Below are 27,514 nucleotides of genomic sequence, written 5' to 3' on the forward strand. Positions count from 1 at the left end.
AGCCTTGTTTTCCTCCCCACTGCCTCTCCTCCTGGTGCTCTTCTCCACTGGCACTCAGGACACTTGTCAGATCCACTTCCCTCTGGCTGAGCCCTCATTTTCAGACCTCCCTGCTCTTCTCTGTGCAATAGCCTTCCGCAGCATGGGTTGATGTGCCCTCCCTCACCTTGCTATGTTGCTGTCCCTTTGGTTTTCAAGTAATCACTTTCCAGGCAGGCTGGATTCTAGGAAGAATGCTGTGACATATGAACACAACGCAGTTAGATTGTTCAGTTGTTTTTTCTAAACACCTGGAGGCCTTTGGATAATGGCTGCACTTAAAAATAAATATCAAGGAAATAATAAAGACAGCAGTATCACCATGACTTGTTCTGCATCTTTATGAGAAGTTATTAAAACATCAAGTCATCTCCCACAATGGGGGATTCTAATCTGCTCTGGTTATAGACTTAAACCAAACCTTTAGTGTAAGCCTAGGCACCAGTTGCCAGGAACAGATGCAGAGACATTAGTGACCAATAGTTTTTAAGGGCTATTCACCTTGTAGTGGGGTTCATGGACACTCTGGGGAGGGGGTCAGAAAACAGTAAACATGCTCATGGGAAGGGATCTGTATCAGGGAACTGGTTTATTTTTCCCATGGACTACTTCTCCCAGAAGACTTTGGGAGTGAAGGGTTATAGGACTGTAAAATGATTTCCCCTTACTTTACTAGGGTAACTGTGGCTACACTGAGGATAACCAGAACTCTGGAGAACTATTCTCTTACTATTTGCCACTACAACTACTGAGCTTCAGTGGTATGCTTCCCATTTATATGAAATCAGTCAGTCAACAAGAATTCATTATTAAATTCCTACTACATGCCGGGCAACTGTACTAAGTAGTAACAATACAAAGAAGCCCAAAAAACCCAACCTCTCCCCACCAAAAAAACCTAGCAAAAAACAACAAAAAACAAAAAAACAGTCCTTGCTCTCAAGGAATATCCAGTCTACTAGGGGAAAGAAAATGGAAACATTATATACAAGCAAGATACATTCAGAATAAATAATATAATCAACAGAAGGAGGGTACTAGCAATAAAGCCAGTTGGGAAAGGCTTCTTTTAAAAAGTGGAATTGTAGTTGGGATTTGAAGGAAGCCAGAGAAGCCAGGAGATGGTGATGTGGAGGTGGAGAATTCCAGGCATAGAGAACAGCCAATGGGAATGTTGTGAGTTGGGAGATGGAGCATCTTGTGGGAGGAATTTGCCATCATGTAGCTATCAACTCTAAAATAGAAAACATTTCCCAAACAATAACACAAAAGAGTAATAATGACACATTATTCAAGAGAAGGCAGGAGTAGGAAGTCAAAATATAATCCAAATTATAATTAGAATAAATAAATCCAACATTATGACCACAATAATAGCCATGAACCTGAGTCATAGATTCCATTCCTGCATGTGGGACGCTTGCCTAAAGGCAAGGAAGGAACAGCCCTCACTTTGGCTTTGTAGACCTTTCCATCCTTTCCTCCTGCAGTTTCAGAAGAGGTCATCATCCTCTCCATAATCATCAACTGTACTATGTACAAGCTTTCAGAATGGGAAGAGGATATTATGGATGAAGTGCCATGACTGCCCTCACTAACATACTCAAGAGAAAGGCTAAGAGAAATGTAAAAAGGGTGATTGGTTTTTTTTGGTGAGGTAATTGGTGTTAAGGGACTTGCCCAGGGCCACACAGCTCGTGTGAAGTGTCTGAAGCTGGATTTGAACTCAGGTCCTCCTGAATCCAGGGCTGGTGCTCTATCCACTGTACCACCTAGCTGCCCCCTTGAAAGGGTGATTTTTTTTTAAAAAAAGCTATTTAATGGTAAACCACAGAGCTGATCTTCCTCCAGCTCCACTCCCCCAAACCAGAACCAAGACTGGAAGGTGACAGCTCTATAGGGGATGGACTCTAGAGACTGGAGCCTAGATGCAGATATTCAGATGAGGAGGCTACTGCCCAGGTCCACTTGGTAGAAGATGGGATCCTAAACTAGGATTGTTGTGTTATGAATGGAGAGAAAGGGTGGATATGATGAGTATTAAGAAGGTAGAATCAACAAGACTCTTAACTCCACTTGATTGGATATGGTGGATAAGCAAGAGTGAAGCTTAAGAATGACTTCTAGGTGGCAAATCTGGGGAACTGGAAGGATGGTGGTACCATCAACAGACACAAACAAGTCAGGAGGAAGGATTGGGGTGTAGGGAAGATAGTAAGTTCTGGTTTTGGAAATATTGAGACTGAGATGTCTATGTGACATCTAGGTGGAGATGTTCAGCAAATACTGGTAATGTGAGACTAGAGCTCAGGAGGAAGATGAGGGCTGTATGTGTATATGTGAGAGTCATTTGCATAAAGATGAGCTGATGAAATCAACAAGAGAGAGCATACAGAAGAAAGAAGGACCCAGGACAGATCAATGGAATATCCCTATGGAGAGGGGGTAGTACTGTGATGATAAGCTTGCAAAGGAAAATGAAAAGGAATAGTCAGAGAGATAGAAGGAAAGTCACAGAGGAATAGTCTCTCTCTCTCTCTCTCTCTCTCTCTCTCTCTCTCTCCTCTCTCTCTCTCTCTCTCTCTCTCTCTCTCTCTCTCTCTCTCTCTCTCTCCTCTCTCTCTCTCTCTCTCTCTCTCTCTCTCTCTCTCTCTCCTCTCTCTCTCTCTCTCTCTCTCTCTCTCTCTCTCTCTCTCTCTCTCTCTCTCCTCTCTCTCCCCTTCTCTCTCTCTCCCCTTCTCTCTTTCTCTCTCCCTCTCTCTCTCTCTCTCTCTCTCTCTCTCTCTCTCTCTCTCTCTCTCTCACACACACACACACACACACATAGAGGAGAGAGAGTTTAAGGGGGGGATCAGCAATGTTAGAAATCTTTAGAGAGGTCAAGAAGAATGAGAACTGATAAAAGATCATTGGATTTGGAGAACAAAGAATCATTGTTATCTTTGGAGAGGATAGTTTCAAGGGAGTGATGTGGTCAGAAGCCAGATAAGCTAGCAAGCTATTGAGAACTTAGTGGGAAATAATAGAGGGCATAAGTGGAGGCATTTACATTGCCAAGCAAAAGGACCATCTCTTCCCCTAAGACCAGAATAAAGAGGTAGAAGATGGAGATGATGCTAGGATGGTTGGAAGTATTGGATGCTAGGATAATTGGAACTAGGGAGGAGAGGGAGCTCAGAAGGGGAAGGTCTCTGCTGAGAGGGCAGGAGAGGGGTCAATGGTATAGGTGACTTCAGTATCTGTGTTTTCTACTATACTTGTAATTCCACTGTTGTAGACAATTTCCTATGAGGAAACTCCTTTTACCAACACAGATTAGCAAGTGCTCAGCAACCTCCAGTCTTAGAGAGCTGCCTGAAGCATTTAGTAGGTGTGACAGTTGGAATGAACCCTGGACTTTAAATCAGGAAGACCAGAGTTCAAATATCACTGAAAGCACTTACTAGCTGGGTGAGTCACTTCATTTCTTCCAGTCTCAGTTTCTTCATCTGTAGAAAAGAGGGAGGGGAGGAAAATAATAGCACTTTCCTCATAGATTTATTGTGAGACTCAAGTAAGATATATATGCAAATCTCTCTGAAAAACTTAAAAGTGCAACATAAATGCTAGCTATCACAAGTATTAATATACTACTTCCTCAGATTCACACAGCCACTCTATGTCAAAGGCAGAACTTGTCCATCAATCATCAAGCATTTAGGAAGAGCTTACTATGTGTCAGACTAAACTCTGGAGATACAAGGAAAAAAAATGAAAGAGACCCTGTACATAAGAAGCTGATATTCTAATGTGTGGGTGGAGGCAGGGCAGTGGATCCAGCACATCCATAGATCAGTGTTTACAAGATAAACACAGTACTTCCTGTCTCTAAGACCCCCTCTGAATCCCCTATGCCAGACTGCCTCTTATGGTGACTCTTCAGTTTGGATTATCATTTTTCTCAAGTTTTATAAAAATAAGGAAATTTGTATGCAAAGGACTGACCTTCAATAAATTTGTAATTCAATTTTTTTGGAAAAAAAATAGCACAGACGAATATGCATGAATTACCCAATCTCTCCCCCATGTAAACACTACCTAAAATCTACTTGCAGAGAAATATCCTGAAATAAGTGATAAGCAAAAGGTCTATGATTTGGCCTCTCCAGGAAAGCAGAACACAGACAGCTTATGACTTAGTAGGTGAGCCTTAGAGAGTTTCCTGGGACACAGAGGTAAAGAGACTTGCCCAGGGTCACGTAGCTAGTTAATATCCTTCCTGATCCAAATCCCAACAAGCTAATCCTTTCTGCTATATTGACTTTATATTAATTGAAAAACATATCAACCAGCCAAGTAAGCAGGTAGTAGACAGGCAAATAGAATCAATCATTCCACCAGAACCTAAAAATTTAAACTTTGGAAGACTAGAACTTATTCTTATCTGAAACAGCAACTTCACTTTACAATATCCCTGACAAGTGGTCATCTAGCTTCCACTTGAAGATTTTCAGTAATGGGAAACTCACTACCACTTAAAACAGTCCAATTTCATTGTTGGCCAGCTCTGATGGTCAGAAAGTTGTAGATATCTGCCTCTTTGAGACTTTTAGCCACTGCCCTCGGTCAGTAAACAAGCATTATTAAGTTCTTACTATATTCTAAGCATGGTGCTAAGCCCTGGGTCTACAAATACAAGAAAAAAAGAAAATCCCTGACCTCAAGGAACTTACATTATAAAAGAAGAAGACATCATGCTAAGGGAAGCCAAAAGGGATAGGAAGAGGTGCCTGAGCTGAGAGAAAATGGTGGCAATGTCCAGAGATTGAGAGATGGATGATCTGGACTCTTCCCCAAAAGGAAGGTTCTAGCAAGAACTCACTAATGGGAGAAGAGGCCCACAGGAGCAGAGGGAGGAGGCAGCTGTTCTCTGTGGCCAAACAAAGGGAGTCTAATTCCTCTTCTTCATAGGAGGCTTCAAATACTTGGGAACTGATACATTGTCCAACTCTAAGTTTTCCATTTTCCAGAGGAGCCATCCCAAACTCCATTGACCCCTTCACTTCCAGCATATTTTGGAGGCTCATCATCACTCTGGAATCTTTCCATACATTCCAGCTTTCTAACGATCAGCCTAAAATGTGGTACCCAGAACTGAACTCAATGCTCTAGGGACAATCTAAGCAGGTCAGAGGACATGAGCAGCATGACCTCTCTCAAGCTGAACTGACCCCACTGAGGTTCTGTTACTGCAGCCTAGTATGGAATGCTCTTTTTTTGTCTGCCATGTCCCATCAATGTCTTGTGGTTTGTTAAAACCCTCAGGTCTGTTTTCACACCAACTGTTGTTGTCTCACCACATCCCTCAACCCCCATCTTGTTTTTGTGCAATTGATTTTTTAAACTGCTCAGATAAATGTAAATCATCAAAGGCTGAAGGTAGAAGGTTTCTTGAAATGATATTTAAAATGAATTGTAGACCAGGAGAATTGGTGGCTAGGAAGTGGTGAGAGGGAGCATTTCAGGCCCAAAAATAGTGCCTGAAGAAGTGAGAATGAGGAAGGGATATTTTGCTGGGGAGGAGAATAGAATAGCTAACATTTATATACTGCTTACTATGTGCCACACACTGTGCTAATCACCTTATAAATATTATCTCACTTTGGGAAGTAGGAGATATTATTATCTCCATTTTGCAGTTGAGGAAACTGAGGTAGAAAGAGGTTAAGTAACTTCCCCAGGATCACACAGCTGGTAGGTGTCTGAGTACAGATTTGAACTTCGGCCTTCCTGATTCCAGACCCAGGGCTCTAACCATTAAATTACACAGATGCCTGGGAGAGCAAAGCAACTTCCTAATTATTTTTATTGATATATTTTAGTTTAATATTACCTTCCTTTCCTCATGTATCACTCTCCCTTCTCTCGCCAGTGAACCACCTCTTGGAAATTTAAGAAAGAGAGAAAAAATAGTTTAGTAAAACCAAGATGAATCAAATACATGAACCATGTCTGATAATATATGTACTGTTCCTCACCAATAGTCTCCCACTTCTATAAAGAAGGGAAGGAGGTGCATTTTTTAAAAATAATCTTTTCTTCAGGAACAAGATTACTCATTATGATTGCAGATGATGGAGGTTTAGTGTTATTTTCCTTCTTTTTTTTTTTCAGGGCAAGGAGGGTTAAGTGACTTGCCCAGGGTCACACAGCTAGTGAGTGTTAAGTATCTGAGGCTGAATTTGAACTCAGGTCCTCCTGAATCTAGGGCCGGTGCTTTATCCACTGTGCCACCTAGCTGCCCCCTATTTTCCTTCTTTTTACATTAGCATTATTGGGTATATCATTTTCCTGGTTCTATTTATTTCACTCTGAATAGGCTCATATATAACATTTCATACTTCTCTGAATTTTGTGGGTAGCAGAGAAGGCTAAAGCAACTCCATTTTTTTCTGCAATTCCTCAATTTTTCCCCTGACCCAGTTATTGCAACTCCCACAATGCCTGCAATTTTCCTAACAGCTGAAACAGTGAGGACAATCCTGTCATGTATTGGGGAGTTACAAGAGATACCTAACATGAAAAAGAGCCTTTCCTATTACTAACCCAGAGACAGGGCTGTCCACTCAAAGGATACCACATCCCTTATTCCTACCCTGTCAGCCCCCCAGCAATACCCCTGTCCAATCAAGAGGTACCCCCAATACCCAATTCACTTCTTTCCTTAACTGAAACCAATAGAAAGTTTGCTATTGTTTGGAAAGTCTTTGCCAGTGCAGGCAGGGGTCCCTTGCTGTGGAACTCAATAAACCTTTAGTGGTTCCTAAATTTATGTGACTGGATTAGGATTACAGTTTTGGTTTGGGGTATTGGTCCTGGTTCTGTGTTTTTTGCTGTTGTTTGTTTGTTTTGTGGGGGTTTTTGGTAGCATCTACAATTTTACCCACAATTTCTTAAAGTACAGTAGAATTCCATTCCATTGATATGCCACAGTTTTTTTCAATGATGTATCCATTATTCTATTTGTTAGCACCTATTTTTGTCTCTGATTCTAGCAAAGGTTTTTGACAATGATGAAATCAAGGAGTTTGGAGAAATATAATGGTAAGCCAAAGTAGATTCTTGAACATGAGAGACACATAACAAAAGTACTGTTTTATTTTTTTAATCTAAAAACTTCTATTCATTCATTCATTCGTTTATCTATTTAACTATTTATTTGTTTATTTATTTTAAATATTATTTTATTTTTAAATTTTGAATTCCAAGATCTTTCACTCCTATCACTCCCCCATCCTCTGAGAAGGCAAGCAGTTCAATATCAATTATACGAGAGAGAGAGAAAGAGAGAGAGAGAAAGAGAGAGAGAGAGAGAGAGAATTCAGTTTGTACTCATTGTTCATCAGTTCTCTCTCTGGAGATGGATAGTTTTTTAAATTATGAATCCTTTGGAATTATCTTGGGTCATTGTACTGATGAGAATAGCCAAGTCTTTCACAGCTGATCATCATTACAACATTGCTGTTACTGTGTACAATTATCTCCTGGTTTCCTGGTTCTTCTCACTTCACTTTTTATCAGTTCTTATAGGTCTTGTCATATTTTTCTGATACCACCCCTTTTCATAATTTCTTATAGCAAAATAGCATTCCTTCACAATCATATGCCACAACTTGTTCAGCTATTCTCCAATTGAAACATATTCCTCTTGACCTCCAATTTTTGCCACCACAAAAAAATAGCTGATATAAATATTTTTGTACATATAGGTCCTTTTTCTTTTTTCTTTGATCTCTTTGGAATACAGACCTAGTAGTGGTGTTGTTGAGTCAAAGTGTATATATGGTTTTAGGTCAATGTGGACCAGGGTGACATAGGAAGAAAAGGTATGTGTGGCCTTTAAGCTATATATCTGTTGGGAATATCCACAGCCAAATATTTGAGTATTTATGTATTTAAGTAATTTAATTTTATATGATGTAAAAGAAAAGTACCTCTGGAGATAATACTATCTTCCTTCTCTACTTTAAAGATTTCTCTGATAAAAACAGGAAAACTTGTGTACATGTTTTTTTAGCCCTTTGAACATTGTAACAGTTTAAAATATTAAGGTAGACTGAGGCACAAAGTTCTTTCCACAATCAATTTATTAGTAAAGTATGAATTTATCAGTAAATAGGAACTCAATTTGCCTGGCAAAGCTAAGACCCAGTTATGGGGTTAACAATACTTTTTAAAGTTCTGGGGAGTATAGAAAATAGGAAGGTTAGCATCATAGATGGAAGAAAATATAATTGGGTAGAAATTAGGAATGAGGCTTGAGTACAGCTGCATCTGCAAAGACAAATATAACAAACCAGACTTCTTTGTATAACAAACATGACATCCTTGAAGGATATCTTGGTGGTATAAAGATTAGAACAGACTCCCTGGTGTCTACTTAAATCCCTCAAAGGTAACAGAGCCTGGACACAAGAAGAGAATAGGATTACTGAATTTCTAAACTTAACTTATTAAGGGCTACCTAAATTTCTGAGTTAAGTTCAGAGACAAAGAATCATGACTTAGGCAGTTACAGGACAAAATCAGTTAACTGTAAATAGGATCAAATAAAAAAGCCATAGAGTCAACCAGATTATTTTAGCATAGTTATAAATTGTTCTCCAGAATAGGTAAAATAGTGTACCTATTTTCCATCATTTCTTCCAGCATTTGTCATTTCTGAAAGTTTTGAGGTAGTTTTAATATTTATTTATTTTATCAATAGTGATTTAAAGTATTTTTTCATGTAACTATAGATTGTTTTGATTTCTTCTTCTGAAATTGCCTGTTCATATCCTTTGAGCATTTGTCAATTGGGGAATAGCTTTTATTTTTATAAATCTGACTCAATTATGTTATATATTTGAGAAATGTGGCCCTTATCAGAGAAACTTGCTGTAAAATTGTGATATTACTTCATTTTCCATGGCACAGTTTTGCAAAATATAGTTTCCCTGATTATCTCTTTTAATCAGGTTTATTTTTGCTTTTACTTTCTCTGAGATCATAATTGTTGCTACCTCTGTCTTTTAAAAAATTTTCAGCTGCAGCATATTAAATTTTGCTCCAGCCCTTTTTTTAAACTCTATGTACATCTTTCTGTTTCAAGTGTATCTCTTATAAATAATATGTTGTTGGATTCTAGTTTCTAATTCATTCTGCTATTCACTTTTGTGTTATGAGTGAGTTCATCTCATTAACATTCAGAGTTGTGATAACTGTTTTTTCCTTCATCCCATTTCCTTCTGTTTCTTCTTCTCTCTCTCTTTTTACTTTCCCTCCTCAAAAGTCTATTTTGCTTCTAACCACAGCCTCTCTTAATCCTCCCTGCCTTTTATCAACACCCCTCCTTTTTCTCATCCCCTTTCCTTTCCTCTCCTACTTCCATATTGGGTAAGATAGATTTCTATGTGCACATATATATAACATATATATGCATGCATGATATATGTATACATGGATATGAGTATATAAGTATATATGGATATGTGTATGTATGTGTGTGTGTATATATGTGTGTGTGTGTGTATGTGTGTGTGTGTATTTATGGACACAGACACAGATGCAAACACTTTCCTCTTTGGACCAATTCTGATGAGAGTGAGGTATAAATATTGTCTACCACCCACTCATTCCCCCAATCTACTGTAAATGCTCTTTCTTTCATGCTTCTTTTATGTGAGAAAATTTTTCCCACTCTATGTCTCCCTTCCCTCTTCTTCCTGTGTATCCCTCTTTCTTACCCCTTCATATTTTTTTAGATCATTCAAATTTAATCAACTCACACTCATGCCCTCTATCTATATAAACTTAAAAAAACCTTCCTTAATAATGATAAAGTTCTTAGGAGTTACATAAATCATCTTCCCATATAGGAACATATTTATATATACATATATATACGTATATATATGTATATATATATAGTTTAACCTTATTGAGACTTATGATTTCTCTTTCATGTTTATCTTTTTATGCTTCTCTTGAGTCTTGTGCTTGAATGTCAAATTTTCAATATTTCTTTGATTTTTTTTATCAGGATTTCTTGAAGGTCCTCTATTTCATTAAATATCCATTTCCCCCCTAAAGGATTATATTCAGTTTAGTTGGGTAGGTTATTCTTTATTGTAATCCTAGCTTCTTTGAATTTTGCAATATAATATTCCAAACAAGCTGGTTCTTTAACTTTGAAGCTTCTCAGTCTTATGTGATACTGACTCTGGCTTTACAATATTTGAATTTTTTGTTTGTTTGTTTGTTCATTTATTTTTGTTGTTATTGCTTGTGATATTTTCTCCTTGACCTGGGAGCTCTGGAATTTGGCTACAATATTCCTAAGAGTCTATATTTTGGAATATTTGGAGTATTTTTCAAGAGGTGATTATTGAATTCTTTTGTGTCATTTGAAAAATGGGGGCACATTTTGCAGGAATGTAGAATAAGACAGCAAGATCTTATGAGGTTTGGGGATTTTAGAAACTCCCAAAGAAGGTGCAACCAGAAAAGTTCTAGATTCCCTCAGAGGAATAATATCAGTTCAAGTGCTGCATAAAGATTCTTTTTGTATACTGCATCCACTTTTGGAATTAATTGTATGGGTTTTTATTATCATAGAGATTATCATTCTTTTAAAATTGTGTTTTAACCTGTATTAGAATATGTTCTGATTTTTCACAAAGGGTAAAGTATCTACATACTACATAATACATGCACACTAAGAATTTGTAATATTAGTTATTGCTTCATTCAAGGAAACTATTTTAGTTTTTAACAAAGCACAAGGGAGATTGTAAGAAAATAATTATTAATAATAAGTTTTGGGAACTCTGGCTGGTTTCTCTGAGCCAGCCCAGAGACAATAGATATGCAAATCAAATTCTCAGTAGAGCTAGAAATCCCACTTATCTGAAAGCCTTTTCCCCTCAGAGGGTCTGTCTTTTACAGGAGTCTGACCTCAGCATGTATTGATCATTTTAATATGAATCACCCTTACGTCCTGTCAACCAATATAATTGAATGATGCTAGCCAATTAGCTTTGAGCAGTGTGTGAAAGCTGTCTCTCTTCTGGGACCACAGAAGGCTTACACTCTCTTGGGCTGGGATACTGAAGGAGGCAGCTACACATCCCCTTGCTCTCTTCTCTCTCTAACTCTAAGTAATATAGGACCTCTGAACTCTGGAGCCATGTACTCTACCTTTATGATGCTGGGGGTTTTCAGCCTGGGTTAAATACAGTCAACTCTTTACTAACATTTAATATGATTTAATAATAAATGCTTGCTGCCAAAATTGGTGCAATAGCCTCTAATTTATAAGTAGCAATATATTAGAAACCCCAATTAAGTTCCCCAGTAACTTAGAACAGAGACAGGCTTCCCCCAATATTTCAAATGACACACTTTCAATTTCTCTTTTACCCTCTGGATCTAAGATATCAGGGCAGTTTTCCTTTATAATTTATTGAAATATAATGTTTAGGCTCTTTTTTTTGGTCATGGATTTCTGATAGTCCAAAAATTCTTAAATTATCTCTTCATCTATTTTCTAGGTCAAATGCTTTAGAGGTAAGATTTTTTTTTCTTAATAGTATTTTATTTTTTTCCAGTTACATGTAAGGATGGTTTTCAACATTCATTTTTATAAGATTTTGAGTTCCAAAATTTTCTCCCTTTCTCCCTTCCCTCCCTTCTCTCCAAGACAGCAAGCAATCTGATATAGATCATAAATATAAATCACATTAAACATATTTCCACATCAGTCATGTTGTGAAAGAAGAATCAGAACAAAAGGGAAAACAACAAGAAAAAGACAAAAGCAAAAGTAAATATAGTATGGTCTGATCTGCGTTCAGATTCCACAGTTCTTTTTTTCTGGACGTGGAGAGCATTTCCCATCATGAGTCCTTTGTAAATGTCTTGGCTCATTGTATTGCTGAGAAAAGCAGTCTATCACACCTGATCATCACATGATGTTGCTAATACTGTGTACAGTGTTCTCCTGGTTCTGCTCACTTCACTCATCATCAATCCATTTAAGTCTTTCCAGGTTTTTCTGAAATCTGCCTGTTCATACAAATGAGACATTTCACATTTCTCTCTGTGTGTCTCTCTCTGTCTCTGTCTCTCTGTCTCTCTGTCTGTCTTTCTCTGTGTCTGTCTCTCTTTGATTCTTTAGACTGTTTTATCATTTCTTTACGTCTCATGGAGTCATTAGCTTCCAGTTGTCTATTTCTAATTTTTAAGGAATTATTTTCTTCAGTGAATTTTTGAACCTCTCTTCCCACTTGGCCTATTCTTCTTTTTAAAGAGTTATTTTCTTCAATGAATTTCTGTGCCTCTTTTACTATTAGGCCAATTTTGTTTTTTAAGATGTTATTTTCTTCAAAATTTTTGTGTCTCTTCTGTAAAGCTCTTAATTCTCCTTTCATAATTTCTCACATCCTTTGCATTTCTTTTCCCATTTCCCCCTCTACCGCTCTTATCCATCTTTAAAACTTCCAGGAATTCTTATTTGGCTTGTGTCGAATTAGCATTTTTCTTTGAGGCTTTGGTTGTAGCTGTTTGTTATTATATTCTTCTGACTTCATATCTTGGTCTTCCATGACATTATAAAAACTTTTTTATGGTAATTTTCCTCCTCATTTCCCCAGTCTATTTCTTGACTTTGAATTTTATAGGAAAGTTGGGCTCTGTTCACCTAGGAGTGGAGAGACACTGTCCCAAATTTCAAGATTTTTTTTCCTGCTATTTTGAAAACTTGTATTGGGGGTACTTTCAAGGTGTGTGATCCTGGGAGAGATATGATCACTTCTCTCCTGGTCTGTGCTCTGGTCTTTACCCAGGAAGGACCCATAATAGCCACAAGCACTAGCACTCCTCTTTGCTCTGCAACTTCATAACTGTGATCAGGTCCTCTGCTCTCCTGTTTCCACAAGTGCTAGTGCTCCTCTCTTCCTTGGAACTATGACTCAGACCTGCATATGGGCCATAGAGTTGCTAATCAGTGTCAGCTGTACCTAGTACCAGCAATGGGTCCCCTGTAATCTTTTTTTTTTTTTTTAGTGAGGCAATTGGGGTTAAGTGACTTGCCCAGGGTCACACAGCTAGTAAGTGTTAAGTGTCTGAGACCGGATTTAAACTCAGGTACTCCTGACTCCAGGGCTGGTGCTCTATCCACTGAGCCACCTAGCTGCCCCTGTAATCTCTTTCTAACCAGTATTCTGACCCCCTTCCTGTCTCTGGACAAAAAGCCCCCCAAAACTGCTGCTTCTGTGGCTGCTGCTGCTATGGCCACACACCCATAGTCTTCTCCACTGATGTCACAGGCCTCTTCTGTATACTTTGTAAGGTTTCTTAGGCTAGAAAAAATTTCTCATCTTGACATTTTGTTGACTGTGCCACTTTAAAATTTGAGATTTGAGACCTTATTTTAAAATGGTTTGGAGAGAAATATTGAGAGAGTTCAGTTGGGTTGCTGCCTCTAATTCACCATCTTGGCTCTGCCTCCCAGAGTACTGTTTTAGAAAGAGTAATCTGTTGGCATATACAGGATGGATTCCATAAGAAGAAACCACAGTTAGGCAACCATGTAAGGCAGAACCATGATTAGACAGCTAGGTGGAACAATCATGCTGAGATCTGAGTTCAAATTTGGACTCAGTCACTTACTGGCTGTATGATCTTGGATAAGTCACTTAACTTCAGTTTCCTCATCTGTAAAATGGAGGTAATAATAGCATCTCTTTATTTCCTAGGGTTGTGAGGTTAAAATAAGATAATATTTGTAAAGTCTTTTGCAACTTAAAGGGCTACATAAATGCTGGTTGTTGTTACTGTTATTGTTATTATTATTACTAGGATTGGGAAAATAATAACTTTGTCCAAGAGTGCCCAAATTTAGTGGCCTGAATGCACTTGCATCCATTTAGTATAGAATCACAACTGAGCATATTTGCCTAAAAATAATTAATTAAATTGGAAACTACCAGTGGCCTGATATTCTCTCTTTGATGAGCTTTCTCCTGGCCCAACTCAGTCTTTGTCCTATCCCAGCAACTAAATCGAGGGGCATAGTTTCCTACAATTTCCCCCTGAGGGCACAAGTGAAGCTCTGCAGTGAATAGGTACCTACAGTCCCATGGAACTGAAGTGATAAGCACATTCGTGGGAGTGGAACATGGAGGAGGAAGTCTCAACTGCTTTTCTAGAGCAGCTAAATGAAAGCATAAGGAGATATGTACTGCATGCTGGGCAGGCTTGATGCCAGCACTGCCCACCCAGAAAAACATGCACCATTAAACAAACATAGCCTCTGCTCCCACTCTCCCTGTGGGCATGGAGGCAGCATCACACTAGAAAATGTAGGATTCTTTCTCTTCAGTATAAATATTTGTCTTAGAAAACATTCCATATTCATAATTATTTTTATTCTTCCTTCATAGTCACAGGGAACATCATGAGCCTTTATCATGGGTTCTCATGCCTTAGGAAGGAGAACAAAGAGTTGTAAGAATGCCAGGCTAGGAGCCAGGAGACAAGGATGGCAATTCTGGCTCTGCTGCTAACTTGCATTTTGACCTTGGTAAAGTCATTTCTGTTCTCAGATTTACAGTTTCTCTCACTGGAATGGGAAGGGGTTAGACTAGAAAATCCTAGATGATGATAATTCTAACTCTGACATTCCATGTTCTAAGGTTCCTCCTAGATCTGACATTGACATCTGAAGTCACTTCTAGTTCTAAAATTCTATGTTCTAAAGTCTCTTCCACCTTCAACCTTCTAAGTTCTAAGGTTCTTCCTAGCTTTGACATGTTATGTTCCAAGGCTCCTTCTATCCCTGCCATTTTCTGTTCCAATTATCATTCCATTTCTGACATTCTAGATTCTAAGGTCCCTAGCATTTGATATTCTAGGTTCTAAGTCTCCTCTCAGCTGTGATATTTTAGGTTGTAATAGTATCTATTTAATAGTAGATGTGTGTGTTATATATGTGTGGGTAAGAGAATTGGACAGTTATCTTTAATAATAATAAATAAAAGCTAGCATTTTGTAGCACTTAAAATTTTGCAATGTGACAAGAAGACTTGGGTTAAGCAGAAATTAAACAGTGTGACCAATAGATGCAGTTTAATGGCATATAGGACCCCACCCCATCTTGCCTCCCTTTTGCCTCCCCCACCTGCCCACCAGACTACTATAAATTCATTCATTAAAGACACAGTCACATATTCCTCCATGAGTTCCGTCTTTAAAAATGTAAATAGGCATCTTCTTCAAAAGCAATATTTGTATAGCAGGTAAGGGTTTATATCTATTCTCTCTATTTTACACTCACAATAGCTCTGTGAAGTACGAAGTGCAAACCATGTTCTCCTGATTTTCAGATTGGAAAACTGAGTATCCAAGAGGGATAGTATTTATTAGAGGCCAGAAAGTGAATTAATAACTGATTTGGAATTTCGTCCTCTGTGCTTTTCTTCAGCTTCCTCTCAGTTAACACCAAGAGGGAAATCACAACAATTATACCAGTCATTCACACTTTAGTATGAAAAATACTGCAAGATTCTGGTATAGTGTAAAGAATATTGACTCTGGAACATTAGGTCCTGGTTTCAAATGCTGCCTGTGATGCTTAACTGTGTGACTTTGAGCAGATGATATTACCTCTTTAATCCTTGATTTCCTCATATCCAAAATGGGTATGCTAGACCACATGGTCAAATCAATTTGAATTCTCTTCTGGCTCTAGATTTACATTCTTGTGATGGCATGTTTGACTAAGATTAAACACAGGAGAGTGTGTATGTTGATAAGGAAATAGGAGGAAGGGGAGTGTTTGACCACTGCCTATGAGGCTAGGCTTAGGCAGAAGGAAAAACCTAATCAATCTGTATCAACCTAGTATTTATTAAGTGCCCACTATGTGCCGGGCACTGTGCTAAGTGCGAGGGATACAAAGAAAGGTCAAAGACAGCTTCTGCCCTCAAGGAGCTCACAAGCTAATGGAGAGAACAACACAAAGAGGACTTTGTATAAATAAGCTATGGACAGGACAAATAGGGGGAAATCAACAGAGAGAAGGAACTATTAATAAGGGGGCCAGGAAAGGCTTCTTGAAGACAGTGAGATTCTAGTTTAGAAGCCAATGGGGGACATTAGAAGAATGGGGGACATTCAGAGAGTTGACCCAAGTCAGGAGAGGAAATATCTTATTCCAGGAACAGCAAAGAGGCCAGGGTTAGTTTCACAGCCACTAGCATGAGATCACTGGATGCCTGGGGTGGGATTGAGGAAGGAGGTACCAGGGAGTCACTGCCAAGGGAAGATCAATGGAATCTTCTCTTTGCTTCAGGCCAATATGAAACTAGACATTCAGGGAAGCTGGCTCTGTGACCATCCATACAGGAGTCAATGTATCTTAAGTGATGAGTAAAACTCCACACCTTTCTCCCATTCCTTTCTTTCCTCTTCCTTTATGATCCCAAACAAAGCCTAGGTCAATGAATAGACTCAGATGCCTCATGGGGAACCTAGTCCAACAAATCCATGCAGATACATGACACCTATAATAGCTAGTATTGTATAACACTTTACATAGGTGATCTCATTTGATCCTTACAACAAGGAAGAGCTGAGCTCATGTCTAGCCTCAGACATTTATTAGCTGTGTGACTCTGGGCAAGTCATGTAACTTCTGTTTGCTTCAATTTCTATGACTGTAAAGTGGGGATAATGGTTACCTACCTCCTATGGTTATTGTTAGGATCAAATAGATAATAATTGTAAAGCACAGTGCCTGGGATATAGTAAGAACTCCATAAATGCTTATTCCCTCCCCTCTCTTCTTCATGCTAAATAGTTAATCTCATTTGATCCTCACAATAACCTTGGGAGGTAGGTACTATTATTATCTCCATTTTACAGATGAGGAAACTGAGGCAGAGAGGTGAAGTGACTTGCACAGTCACATCTAAGGCTGCATTTGAAGTCAGGTCTTTGTGATTCCCAGACAAATGTTCTATACAATGAATTGCCCTGAGAAGAAGTGCTCTACCATCTCCCCCCTCCTCATGCACATAAAGAGTCATCCAGCCTATATCTGCCAATCTGAAGCTTCCATCCATTGTTCCTTGTTCTTCCCTCTGGGTCCAAGCAGAAGGAGTCTACTCCTTCTTCCATTTGGCAGCCTTTCAGAAACTTGGAGATGGTGAGCATGTCCTCTGTACTGTGCTGGTGCTGTCTCTAAACAGCTTGATAGCTGATTTTGAAATTTTTAGTGTGAACATTCACACCTTGGAAATCAGAAAATGCTACAAATTTAGGGCTCAATTATTATTTTAATGTTTGTCTAGTCTAGACTTCAGAGAGTGATGAAGAAAATGTTAACAATCCAGTTCAAACTTTTAAGTGTGCTATGCATTTTGGAGAGCTGATTGTTAAACATTTACCTGCATGTCCCGACCTAAAAGGGTTTTGTTTTTTTTCCCCTTCTCCTTAATTCCATTCATTGATTGTCACAGCACTGATTAATTTTTTTCTTTTAAATAAATTTACATGTTACTTATTATAACAGCCTGGGTACACATTTGAAAAACAGTAATATTTGTATGCATGTATGTGTACAATCTGTATTATGTGTTCAGCCTACAAAAAGGTATGTTTGCTTATTTATCATACAACTAAGATGATATATTTTGCTGGACATAAAAAAAAGATTAAGAGGAAAATATTTACAATTTCCTGGGCTGCTTTTAGTCACCTCATACCTTCCACCTCCATCTAGAGGTTTATGTCCCATTGATTGGGAGCCATAGCTAGGAGATCAAAGGGTTAACTAACTTTGTCAGTCAGGGAGACAGAAACAATCTGAGAAAGAGAGTTTAAGCTTAACACTTCAGGGGGACAACCATCTTGTGCTGGTAATATTTTATCAGGCAGTGTATTTTCTAGTGCCAGTGGGTGTCACTCTGACTGCTTAAGTAAATGGTCTAAATTGAGAAGGGAGTAGAACTGGACATGTAGCTGCTAATTTATTTTATTATGTGGGCTACTGTGCTCTATACACACACACATATATATGTATCTGTATACATGCACACATGTATATATGTATACACACATGCATGCATACATATATATGTATTTAAACATATAAACACACCTGCACATGTATGTGTGATTTTATTGATACATTTTGTTTTTACGGCAGTTATATTTCTCAATATTTGCTCCCGCCTCCCCAAAATAGCAAACTATAAGAAAAATATAAAAAAGAGAAAAACAAAAGTAATTCATCAAACCTGGCTAAATACCAATGGTGTCTGAAAGAAAATGTAATATTCCATATGTATAGAATCTCCCACTCCAAAAAAAAGAAGATGGGGCACATTTTACTCTTCTCTAAGATCAAGCTTCTTGATAATCATAATTACACAACACTCAAGGATTATTGTTGTTCTTGTTTCCATTTGTGATGGGGTAGTCATTGTGTATATTTGTTTCCCTGGTTCTCCTTATTTCATTCCACATCAGTTCATATACATTTTCCTGCACTTCTCTTAATTGCCCATATTCATTGGTACTTATGGTATAGAAATATTCCACTACATTTATGCATCATAATTTGTTCCCTACTAGAGGAGCATCTATTTTGTTTCTAACTGTTTTCTACCTTGAAAATTACTGCTATAAATATTTGAGTATATATGATGCCTTCTTTCTTTGACCTCTTTGGGCTATGTGCCAAGCACTAATATTTCTAATTCAATGAATATAAACATTTAAGTTATTTTTAAGAAGCAATTCCAAATTGCTGTTCAGAATGGATGGAGGAATTCACACTTGTACCAATAGTATATTAGAATGCCTATTTTCTGGTAGCCCCTTTAATATAAGCTATTTTTATCTTTTTTTATAATTATAAATTTTCTTGGTGATATAAGACCAAACCTCACAGATATTATTTTCATTTCTTATTATCAAGGAATTTTGAGCAATGTTTTATATGGTTGTTTATAGCTTGCAATTCCGCTTTTGAGAATTGTTTGTTCAGATCCTTTGACTAGTTAATTATTGGAGAATGGTCCTTATTTTCATACATTTGGTTTAGTTCCTTATATGCCTTGGATATCAGATCCTTATAACAAATGTTTGAAGCAAAAATTACTTCCCAACCAACAACTTCTCTTCACATATTAATTGCACTGGTTTTGTTTGTACAAAACTTTTTAATTTAATGCAATTGAAGTGATCCATTTTATCTTTTGTGATCACTCCTATCCCTTTTATGGTTAAGAACTCTCCCCTAAACATACCTGTGGAAGCTACCTATCCGGATTCTCTTCTAATTTATTTTACGATGTAACTTTTAATATTCAGATTGCTAGTCCATTTTGACCTTATATAGCTGTGTATGGTGTTAGACATTGGTCAAACCTAAATTCTATCAAATTGTTTTCTAATTGCCCCCAAGATTCTTATTAAATAGGGGGCTTTTCTGCAAGTGTTTCCCTTTTACCATTTGCAAGTTGCTCATTACTGTTGAAAGTGACACCATCTTCCCAGTCCCTCAGGCTCCCAACTCAGGCATCATCCTGGATTCCTAACTCTCACCCACCATATCCCAGCTGTTGCCTGTCAATTTCACCTTTTGTACCATCTCTTGAATATGTCCTCTTCTCTCCTCTGAAATTGCTGTCACTCTGTTATAACCCCTTATCACCTTATGCATTGACTATTGCAATAGCCTGCTGGTGGGTCTGTCTGCTTCAAATCTCTCCCCATCCCAATCCATTCTCTATTCATCCACTAAAGTGAAATCCTAAAAAGCAGATCCAACAATGTCAGCCCCTTACCTACTCAATAAACTTCAGTGGCTCCCTATGGCTTTGAGTATCAAATAAAAAAGTTTGGCATTTAAAGCTCCTCACAACCTAGCTCCCTCCTACCTTTCTAGTCTTCTTACCCTGATAGGTATTCTGAGATCCTGTGACACCAGCCTCTCAGTTGTTCCACAAAAAGACTCCATCTCTCATCTCCAGGCATTCTCTCTGGCTGTCCCCCAGGCCTGGGGTGCTCTCCCTCCTCCTTTTTATCTACTTCCCTCCCTGACTTCACCTAAGTCCCAAATAAGATTTCATCTTCTACAAAAAACCTTCCTCAACTCCTCTTAATCCTAGTGCCTTCCTCCCCTTACTTATTTTCTATTTTTCTTGAATGTAGTTTGATTTGTATCTGTTTTGCAAGTTGTCTCCCCATTTAGAATGTAAGCTCCTTGAGGGCAGGGACTGCCTTTTGCCTCATTTCGTATCCACAGAGCTTAGCACAATGCCTGACACGTAGTAGATACTTCATAAATGCTTAATGATTAATTATTTTTCTACATTGAACGTCTCCCACCTCTGCTGCAAAGGGATGGAGATTCATTTTTCTCATCTCTTCTTTGTGGCCATGCTTAATTATAATTACAGGGCAGCTAGGTGAAGAACTAGCCCTGAAATTGGGAGGACCTGAGTTAAAATCTGACCTCAGAAATTTACTAGTGGTATGACCCTGGGCAAGTCACTTAACCCCAATTGCCTTAAATATCCAGGGCCATCTCCAGCCATGCTGATAACATATCTTGTCACTGGACCCACATGGTTCTAGAAGAAAAAAATGAGGCTGCTGACTTTGTGCAGCCTCTCCTCACTTAAATCCAATTCATTGCAAGTCATAACATCTGTTATGGTCCTTTTCAAGAACAAAAGACAAATAACAACAACAATTATAATTATACAATGTTCAAAGTTAATTTTTAGAGGTATGTCAAATATTAGGTTATCAAGCACAATTCTTTCTTATTCTTAAGTAATTTGTTGCATTGATCTACTTTTATATTTTTAACTAGTACCAAGCAGTTTTGGTGATTACATTTTTGTTTTAGTCTTCCTTCATTCTTTTCTTTTTCATTATTTCCCTTGAGATTTTAGAGGGTTTTTTTCTCTTTCCAAATAAATTATGTCATAATTTTATTTAGTACTATAAATTATCCCCATTGGAAGTTAGATGGTATAATACTGTCTATAAATTAAGTTATGAAGTATTATTATTTGTATTAGTCTGATCATCCCAATCAAGAACAAAAGTTATCCCTCAAATTATTTAAGCTCTTCTTTATTTCTTTAAATAGTGCAGTGTAGTTACTTATAACTATCCAAGTCTTCACTGTGACTTGCAAGATTGAGTCCTAGATATAATGTGGATTGTGCGGTTATTTTGAATGGGACTTCCATTTTTATGTTTCCCCCTGGATTCTCTTGTTGGTAGCTGGAAATACTGTTGATTTTTATGGGTTCTTTTTTTGTACTGCTATTTTATGGAGGCTATTAATTTTCTAAATGAATTGCTATGCTGAGTCTTTGTGGTTTGAGATGTAAACTATAATTATCTCAACAAATAGAGATCACTTTGGTTCTTCTTTACCTATGTTTATTCCTTTAATTTTTCTCTTATCATTTCTATTACTAGCATAGGCAAACTATGTCACATAACATTGAGGAAAGGAGGCACCCTTTCCTCACTCCTATATTTAATGAGAAATAAAACTATATATATATATATATATATATTATATAAAAGAGTTGGATAAACAATTTTCTTTCTTTCTCAATTTTGGAGAATGTTTTATGTATCATAGGCATTAATTGCTCTTTAAGTATTTGATTGAATTCATCTACAAATCTGTCTAAAGTAGTCAAGTCTTTAGTTAGTTATCCATTTATTTATTTGTTCATTCCATTCTTTTTGTTTGATGATTAATTAATTAATTTACTTATTGACTGATTGTAGTTTTTAGTGAGGCCAATTCCATTTTCCTGAGATTGGATTGTTTAAATTTTTGTTTTTGATAGTTTTGTCAATTTGGACATTTTATGTTTTTGTAGATAAACTGCCATTTCTTTTAAATTCTATTTTGGTGACATATAATTGTATAGGGTAGGTTCTGATCATTCTTTTGAAAATATATGGCTTTCTAAAAAAAGAGTTGATTAATGAGTTCTTTGTGTATCCACATCAGTCATTTTAGAAAGTTCATCTCACCCTCCTCCACTCCTTCCCACCCTCCCTATATTCTGTCTTCTGAATTTCATCCTCTAAAGCTTTCTACCTCTCTTTGGTTGACAACCCCTGTCAAAGTACAGGTAATGAGATGCTCCCTACTATGGTAATGCTATTAAGAATCATAGTCAATTATACTATAAACTACTGTTTCCAAGAGTTTTCCCTCACAAAATACCTTTGAGGAGGCAGTGCCCAGGGATTCAGAATAGAGTAGCCAGAGAGAGAAGCGGTTAGAGCCAGGGAACAAAGACTGAGGAACCTAGGGTATCTCCTCTGGTTATCAGGGGTGGGGTAAGGGTACCTGGTGCAGATCTACCATCAAAAACTATATGTTTGGGGGGCAGCTAGGTGGTACAGTGGATAAAACACGGGCCCTGGATTCAGGAGGACCTGAGTTCAAATCCGGCCTCAGACACTTGACACTTACTAGCTGTGTAACCCTGAGCAAGTCACTTAACCCTCATTGCCCCCCCCCCACAAAAAAAAAAGCTATATGTTTGATTTGGGGTTCTGTTCCTAAAGGTTAGCATTAAAGTGGGACATGGCATTCCAGAAAATCATCATGGAGTAATTTGTCCTAATTGAAGGGAGTAGGGTCATTCATTCTGGGAAGATTTGGGGATGGCAAACACATGTGACCAATAGGAGTCATATTGAAGACCCAGATGCCCAGGTAGCATCAGTACTGCTTGGATGGAGTATGAGTTTCTTTTCTAAGCCTTGGATCACAGAATTTCTCTCTCATGTGCACTCTAAAGAACACTGAGGTTTGTTTTCTGAATGAAGCCTTTGCCATACTTATCACAGTTACAGCTACCACATTTATAATATCACATTTGCATAGTCTCCTGTATGGACCCCTTCCCACTTCCCCTCTGCCTCCCTACCCCCTCCCATTCCTTTTGAATGGATCTTGGGCACTAGATTGGGTTTCTCTCCTTCTCTTTCTCCCTCTCTTCCTTCCTCTCTGTCATCAAGAGGATAAATCTCCTACATCTCCCAAGGCCCCCACTGGAGATTTGATCCAAGCCAATCTGAAGAAATACATGAATCGGTGTCTACCTCACTGCAAGTATGACAGCCTAGGGAGCCCTTCTCACAAGTCTGAGAAACAGTTTTCAGCATAAGGGCACTTCATTCTTAGTTATTTATTTTTATTGAAATTTTTATAAATAATTTATCATGCACTTAACTCTAGATAACAAAAAACAAATAAGCATATATTTACAAGTATTTACATTTTAAAATAAATTTCTTTGTATGAAGTTCCTAACAGATTTTTAGTTACTTGCTCTGAGTTTCATCAGCTCTCAAAGTCTCTATTTATGTTCACATTTTCCCTTTCATATAATCCTGGTCAGTATTTCTATTCTTTTTTCTAGCTTTGTTTTCTTTATATTGCATCATGTGCCTCTCCAAATTTCCTTCTATTCCTCATTTAAAAAAAATATTTTAATGATACTGTCTCATTCTTTTTACAGTGATACACCATATTTTGTTCAGCCACTCACCAACTCTTGGGTATTTAGGTTATTTCTAGTTCTTTGTAATTGTAATTAATTCAGGTACCTATATGTTTGAACAGAGGATATTGTTCTTTTTTTTTTCTTTCTTTCTGATGACACTCTTTGGGTGTATTCCCTGTAATGGATTCTTGTGTCATTCAGAGAATAAAAATGTTTTTTTAATTTGACTTGCCAAATTGACTTCCACAAAGACTCTACCAATGTTTAATTCCACTGGAAATATATGAATCTTTTTCCACAGCCCTGTCAGCACTGAGCTTTCTCACTTTTGGTTATTTTTACTAATTTGACGTGTGTGAAGTGGTACCTAAGAGCTATTTTAATTTGCATTTGATTATACTACAGGTTGAAAGTTATTATTTTTTTTTCCTGCCAAGCTTGTGTTTACACTCTGCATATCCTCTTTTGAAAATTGCCTGTTGACCATATGTTGAGTGGTGACTGGGTGTTGTCTAGAATATTGGTATCAATTCCTTCTACATTTTAGTCACTGTTTTGATCTGTTGTATTTACTGCAGAGACTCTCCTTAATTTATCATTTTCTTCTTATCTTGATTATATTTTTCAGTGTTTTATAGTTTTAAAGAATTCAAGGTAACCAAATCCTTGTACCTTTCTTCTAATGATGTATGTTCCACTTGCTTAAGAATTAAAAATATGTGTGCCTTTCACCACTGAGATGTACATCATTTACTTTTTTTCTAACTCCTATAGTTCATTTTCTTATGCTTAGTTCCATTTTCCAGCTAGAATACATTATGATATGAAGGGAGAAGGAATGCTGAAGTGGTGGATTGAGTCTTAGAATTGAGTTCTGAGACTGGTTTCTAATTTTATCATAGACCCTTAATAACTCAGGGGTGATTGATGAATTGTTTCTCCTCTGAGGCTCAGCTGACATCTATGAAATGGGGTTGGTACTAGCACCCAACCTTAGAGGGTCACTGTGAAGATCCAATAAGATGATGTTTGCAAAACTGCTTTGCAAGCCTTAAAGTATTATATAAATGTTTTCTATAATTATTTTAATACAAATTTAATTATTTTCTTATTGCTAATCCTTTTCTCCAACAAATGCTTATTAAATGATGAATTCTTTCCCCAGTTTTTGTAGTCCATAGGTTTACTGAACATCAAAGTATTGTTTATGGGTGATCCTATTTGGAGGATGTCCTCTCTTTTCTTCCCACTATTTTTTTTCTTTTATCTTTATGAAATAGTTTTGCTGAGAACTACTTTATAATGTATTATAAAGTCTGCAAGTATGTTTATCTTCATTCACTTTGTTCCTGCCAATTTTTTTACCATTTGCTATTCCTTATCCATTTTCTTGTTATCGTGACATTTTTGTTTATAAATAATTCATAATGAACTTCACTATAAACCACAACATAACCATATAGACATGCATTTATAATTATTTACACTTTAAATAAATCCCTGCAAACAATAGGTCTATAACAACTTATTAGTTATTCCTTCTCTGCTCTGCTTTCTGTTCTCTTGTTCATCAGTGTATTTGTGCTGTTGCTGCCCTGTCATCTAGTCATATTCAGTGGGTATATTGCTTTTCCTATTCTACTTATTTTGCTTCACATTCCTTCATGTGAATCTTTATAAATCTTTATATTTATCATATTTAGTGGCAGAATACCATTCTATTATATTGATATATATATATATATATATATCATATATTTGGTCATTCACCAACTGCTGCCCAATGATATATTGAATTGATTGTTTTCCTCATATTGAAGTACCCTTGTATCCTTTGTGTAAATCCTACTTGGTCACAAAAATGATTTTCCAAATGTGTTGTTTTTGTATTTCCTAATATTTTGTTTAGTATTTTGAATCTATATTCATTAACGAGATGGACCCATAATTTTCTTTTTTAGTGATGTCTTTATCAGGTTTTAGAATAAAGATTGCCTTTGTCTCATATCAAGACTTGATCTGTATTCTGTCTTTCCCTATGTTATAAAGTATTTGTTATGACTCCGGTTATTGTTCTTTAAAAGTATAAACAAAATCACTGGTAAACATATTTGGATCAGATATATGTTTTGGGTTTGGGCATTTGGGGGAGTTGAGGGGAAGAGAAGCTGAGAGTAATTCATTGATGACCTTGTATTTCACTTTTTGAAACTAGCTTATTTAAGTTGTCTATTTCTTGTGGCCAGAGTAGGTAGTTTATTGAGAGGCCATGACAAAATTACAATTTGTAGTAGATTCAGTCAGAATGATTGCATAGTTTTCTCCAACTTTGTTTAACAGCATATAATATATATGTATCATAGTGACAATGGGGCAAGGGGGTGGCACATATGTTGGGAGGATCCCCATGTAGTAGGGAGGCTGTCCTTGTTTGGCTTGAAGGGATACAGTCATCTCTAGCCTTTTCCTCCTCTACCTATTCCTTAAATATTGTTTGTCATGGGGATATGATCAGGTTCTAGATAATTTTTATTGCTTTTTTATTGGGGGGGGAGAAGAAAGGGAACCTAAGATCTTTAACGAGGACTTCACCCCTTCCCCACCTAATTCAGCTGTTTTTCAGTCAAGTCTGACTCTTCATGACCCCATTTCCTCCTCCAGCTCATTTTACAGATAAGGAAACTGAGGCAAACAGGGTGAAGTGACTTGCTCAGGGTCACACACTTAGTAAGTTTCTGAGGCTAGGTTTGAACTCAGGAAGATTGGTCTTCCTGACCCCAGGCCCTGCACTCTATCAACTGCGCCACTTACCTGCTCTCCCCACCTAATACCAGTTCCGCAATGAATATACATAGTGAATAGAAATTTATCCAAATCATAGCAAAACAGAAATCATAGAATATATCCATAGTAGAATATATAGTAGACAATACAGAGTGCAAGATTGAATCTTCCCGATGCTTACCACTCACCAGAATCCTCTGCCCTTTTGCATTCTCTGACTAGACAGCAAGTCACTCAGAACCTTTATTTAAAGAGGGGGCTTAGCCCAGATTTTCTCCCCATTCCTCACCAGCAACACTGCTTTTGGACTTCCCTGGAATTCTTTATCATTGCTCTTTCTCTCCTCCAGCTTTCTTCTCTCCTCTCCATTTCAGTTTCCTTTTGTGTGTTGTTCTTTCCCCATTAGATGCTAAACTCCCTGAGGGCAGAGACTGCCTTTGCTTTTGTTTGCATTTGTATTCCCAGCATTTGGCTAGAACCAGGCACATAGAAGGCACTTGATAAATGTTTGCTGACTGACAGATATACATATACCTACAAACATGTATTATAGGTCCCTGGACTAACTAGATGGTTCTCGAGTTCTCTCTTCCAGCTCAAAGCTTATGATCTGATATGTTTTCAAATAGTCATTCATTTTGCCCAGACCCCTAAGTTTCTTTGCATATATTTGTGTGTTGTTGTTAAATCATTTTTTCAGTCATGTCTGACTCTTTGTGACCTCATTTGGGGTGTTCTTCGCAGGGATAAGGGAGTGGTTTGCCATTTCCTTCTCCAGTTCATTTGACAGATGAGAAAACAGAGGCAAACAGGGTTAAGTGCCTTGTCCAAGGTCACACAACTGGAAAATGTCTGTGGTCAAATTTGAATTCAGGTCTTCCTTACTCCAGGCCCTGTACTCTATTTACTATGCCACCTAACTGCCCCATATTTGTGTGTAATTTTCTATAATTATATTCTTAATTTTTGTTACTATCTCTTGACTTTTTATTTTTATGTTTGATGATTTATGTTTTCTCTTTCCTCTTTTAAAATTTGCTAGTTATATGTCAATTTTAATGGTCTTATGAAAACCAACTCAGATTTATTTATTAAATTATTTT

Source organism: Dromiciops gliroides, chromosome 3, assembly GCF_019393635.1.
Source record: "Dromiciops gliroides isolate mDroGli1 chromosome 3, mDroGli1.pri, whole genome shotgun sequence".
Classification (NCBI taxonomy): Eukaryota; Metazoa; Chordata; class Mammalia; order Microbiotheria; family Microbiotheriidae; genus Dromiciops; species Dromiciops gliroides.